General features: G+C 44.3%; 1 non-coding gene and 1 pseudogene across 1 annotated transcript; one reads left to right on the plus strand and one right to left on the minus strand.

The window, feature by feature from the left end:
* The first annotated feature begins 2,758 nt into the window (after window positions 1-2,758).
* On the plus strand, window positions 2,759-2,913 carry LOC113616711 (uncharacterized; annotated as a pseudogene).
* Window positions 2,914-3,274: 361 nt separating this feature from the next.
* On the minus strand, window positions 3,275-3,346 carry TRNAH-GUG (transfer RNA histidin (anticodon GUG)). The gene has a single exon. It is a non-coding gene; the product is annotated as a tRNA-His (tRNA).
* Window positions 3,347-4,493: the final 1,147 nt, after the last annotated feature.

Genomic DNA, 4,493 nt, shown 5'->3' on the forward strand with positions numbered 1-4,493 from the left:
CAGCGGGAAAGAGATCAGGTCCAAAGAGAAAAGGTGAAAAGCAGCGAAAGCAAGCAGAGGCATGGATGAGACAGCGAGACCTCCCAGGAAGCCTGTGAGGAGGTTCGGGCCAGATTCTGAGATGAGAGTTGTTTTTATTAAGTAGCAGAATGGGGAGGGAGAATCGGAGAAGAGCATGAAAGAGAGAAAAGCACGAACATCTGTAGGTGTCCAAGAATAAAACAGCAAAAGCAGTGTGAATATATTTATGTCAAGAAAGTCACCTGCAGGCCTGTGGTGCATTGTGATTGTATAGTGGATAACACTGCATAGTGGCTGCAGCAACCTCAGTTCAAATCCAAGCTATAGCAAGTTAGTGTCTATGACCTGTCTTTCCATTTGCTTTTTTTTTAAATTGACTATAGTCGATTTACACTGTTGTGTTCATTTCAGGTGTACAGCAAAGTGATTCAATTATACATACATATCTATTTTTTTCATATTCTTTTTCCTTATAGGTTATTCCAAAATATGGAGTATAGGTCCCTGTGTTATACAGTAGGTCCTTGTTGGTTATCTATTTTATATATAGCACTGTGTATATCCCAAACTCCTATTTATCCCTCCCCCCCTTTCCCCTTTGGTAACCGTAAGTTTGTTTTCTACCTCTGTGGGTCTACCTCTGTTTTTTATATAAGTTCATTTGTATCGTTTTTGTTTTGTTTTGTTTAGATTCCACATATAAGCGATATCATATGATGTTTGTCTTTGTCTGGCTTACTTCACTTAGTATGATAATCCCTAGGTCATCCATGCTGCTACAAATGGCAATATCTCCTTTTTTATGGCTGAATAATATTCCATCCATTTGCTTTTAATGCCAGCACCAGCTATGTCCCTTAGCAGTGGTTGGAGAGCAGAGTTTGGCACTGGCCACAGAGCACGATGCTGTGAGGAGTAAATCCCACAGTGCACAAACCCGCGGGCGCCAGTCAAAGTGAAACCTAGGATGGTTCCTTGTCTCACTGTTGAGCAGAACATATCCTCAAAGTTGAAATACCGCCTCTCAAGGAACCTTGTCTATAGCTTGCACTAACGAAATGACATGGTGATTGCCCTCTTTTCCGGTAAAGATATTTCAAATATCAGTGGGATTTTTTACACTAAAGGAGAACGAGTTTTTAATGAGTTTACAATAAAATGCAAACTAGTTGTCATGGTCTACACCAACCTGCCTTCATCCACCATGCACTGATTTTTATGGGAACAGTAAATCATTGAACTATATAGTTCACATAGTGTAAAAAGCACAAATCTTTAGGGCATAGGCACAGTTTGTTGAAATTTGGCAAATGTAATCGCCACCCAGATCAAGTTATAGAAAATTGCCATCATCCTAAAAATGTCACTTGAGCCCCTTTCTAGGCAATTCCTACACTAGATCACTTAGTTAATTACTATTCTGAAGTTTATTGCAATAGATTACTATTGCCTGCTCTTGAAATTCAGATGAATGAATGTACATTTTTGGTAACTGACTTTTGTTTCATGCAACATTTTGTTCATTAAACATATTCATATTATGTATATCACTTATTAATTTTGGTATTATTGGAGTAATTTTGGTGGGGGTGGTGTTAATTAGTGTTCTTGATGAATATTCTTGGTGTTTTGATGAATATTCCATATCAATCTTTTTGTATACTTGTGCATTCATAGAAGTGTTGCAACTGCTGGGTCATGGAGTAGGTACAAGATGAACTTTATTAGAAAGTGCCAACAGTATTTTAGAATGATTTCAAACCAGCTACACTACAGATGCAATTGCTCCACACTTGTGTCAGCATTTGGAGCACGAATTCTTTTAAGTTACAGCCATGCTGGAGGGTGTGTAATGATACCTCCTTATAGTGTTAATGCTTATTTCCCTGATGAGTAAAAATGTCAATAATATTTTCTTATAACTTTTGGTCATTAAAATATCTACCTTTGTGATCCAGGAAGATCCCAGCTTAGCCTCAGAAAAAGGAAACAGGGTGGTGTGGTCGGTCGCTGCCATGCAGATGGATCCTCCAAAGCATCTCTCAGAGACAGAGACCCAGGCTCCAGGTGTTCCGAGTAGCAACAGGTTCAGATCCAATGACTGGCCCAGCATCAGCGGACATGCTGGGCCTCCCAGGCCTTTGCCATCTCCATGCACTCGTCAGTTGAGGGAGGGCGGAATATATTTTTTAAATATTCTCTTTCAATCCATTCATTCACATTCATTTCCCTGAGTAATTTGAGTTTCCAATTCATCTCACTACCACAAGGGAAAGCTGTTATCTGCGACATAAGCAGAAGGTAGGTGTAAAAATCAACACCAGAATATCAATAGGATGGTGATCTAGGTAAATGCCCCAACTTCTCCAGCTGCAGTTGTTTTGAATCCCCGTGGTCTCTACCAGGCAATGGGCACGTTTTCCCTTCTCCCTTGGACACTCACTCAGAAGACCTGTTAGGATAAATGTAAGGCAAGAGGAGGGGGAGCAGAGTGGACCAAGCCAGCAGAGGCAACAGTAGATGAGACAGCACGGTGGCTGCGGGTGTCTGTGATTCTGGAGCCGCTGCCGAAAGGCGGTCAGTCTGGTGGGCGGGCGCGTATGTTCTGCGTGTGTGGGGAGGGGCGGGGGGATTGGGAGATCTTCGCTAGAATTTCTTTGTGGAGAGTGGTTCGGTTCAGGTGGAGGGGAGGATGATGACCCTGAGTGAAAGATGGTGGCCTGTGGGGTATGTACTTAGAGTTACCTAGCAGGAGAAGTACCATGATCTTGAAGGTGCTTTCTCCAGGGCAAAGTCTTGTCCATTGCCTTCATGATGTGCTGACCTCTGTGATTCCCCTACTAGTGAGAAACTCGACTTCAGAATCTCTGCTTGATAATACCTAGATAGTAAAAAGTCTATATTCGTTTATGTGAATTTGAAGAAAGAACAAGCTTAACCTGAGGGGTGGACATCAGAATAGTTTCAAGTAGCAGCAGGTGGATAGGCATTACCTGGAAAGTGTGTCAGAGGGCTTCATCCATGTATCAAAGTGTTTCATCCATACTTGGTTGGTAAAAATTTTCTATGTCGTAATCCTCATGATGATTTCACATCAAATAGCTATCCGTTAATGATTTGTGCGTTTCGTTCTGTTAATACACCTAAATAATTTCCTTTTTGGATAAAAATTAGCGGTCACATGTCTGAGAACCCAGTGTAGACCACTACCGGGTGTAAGAAAAGGGAAAGCAGACGCCAGGTGTAAAGGTAATGCCGTGACTCGGATTTGAACCGAGGTTGCTGCGGCCACAACGCAGAGTACTAACCACTATACGATCACGGCGCGCTATACTCCAAGTGACAACAACTACCCTTGATGTATGTCATATGACGTAAAAGGATTCCAGTCACTGCGCCGCTTTATTCTTGGAAATTGCAGGTATTCCTATTCTCTCTCTCATGCCCGAGCACCGGTTTCCCCTCTTTTCCTTTCAATTCTGATACAGGATGATAGAACAAAAGAAAACCAAAAACAGATTCTCATCTCCCTAAATCCGGCACGTGCTTTCTGGGAAGTCTCATTGTCCTCGTCCCCACCTCGCCGGCTTCTTTCCCGCCTCTTGCGTTTGCCCCTTTGGACCAACCCTCCCCACCCCCTGGTTCAGGCTCCCGCCCCACCGATCGCGGCCGAGCGGAGGGAGGGCAGCGCCCCCCGCGCAGAAGATCGGATGAAGGCGGAGCAAAGAACAGAAAGAACCATTACGAGCCCCTCGGGCACTCAGCTTCCCTTGGGCCCCACTCGGCTCAGGCCCGGGGGGGGTCTCCGGGGCACTGGCATCTGCGGCGGGGACGTTCGGCTCCCCTTCTGCCTTCAGAATCGCCCGACGCACGGCTTTCCCACGGGACGAACGCGCTGCGTGGACTCCACCTCTCCTGTTGTCCGAGGCTTTGGAGCCGGCGCTGCTGTCCTGGAAAAGGCGAGAGGCTCCGCCCAGCGCGGAAGGAGTGATTGTTCATCCCGGGGGAAGCGGGGAAAATAATGTTCCTTTGTCTCCGTGGCGCAATGGGTTAGCGTGTCACGGTTAATCGAAAGGCTACTCCTTTTTAGGAAATACTCAAAGCCATTGTGGTTTTTTCCTACACTGAACATACTTTCCGGAAAAGGCTCCGCCACTAGGACTCCTGTATGTGTGTGGTGCATAAGAGGAGAGCCTAAGCCAAGAGCATCGAAGAAGAGATTGCCAGGACAAGTCACTGGGAGTCCAGAATTTCCTGAAAGAGTGCAACTAGTAACTGTATCTCTTCACATTTCTCTTCTGCCTGTCTTTATGGCTATTGTTGTCATGCATTTTACTTTGCATATGTTATAAACCCCACAATCCATCGTTATTTTAAAAAAATCTGTCCCACGTTTCTAAAGAGATTTAAATAAGAAAAAATCTTATATTTTTCCCATGCTGATACCATTTCTGTTTTCCTTCATCCCTTTG

This window comes from Aethalodelphis obliquidens, unplaced genomic scaffold (genome assembly GCF_003676395.1).
Source record: "Aethalodelphis obliquidens isolate GAN/ISIS:26980383/991018 unplaced genomic scaffold, ASM367639v1 scaffold402, whole genome shotgun sequence".
In the NCBI taxonomy this organism is placed as follows: Eukaryota; Metazoa; Chordata; class Mammalia; order Artiodactyla; family Delphinidae; genus Aethalodelphis; species Aethalodelphis obliquidens.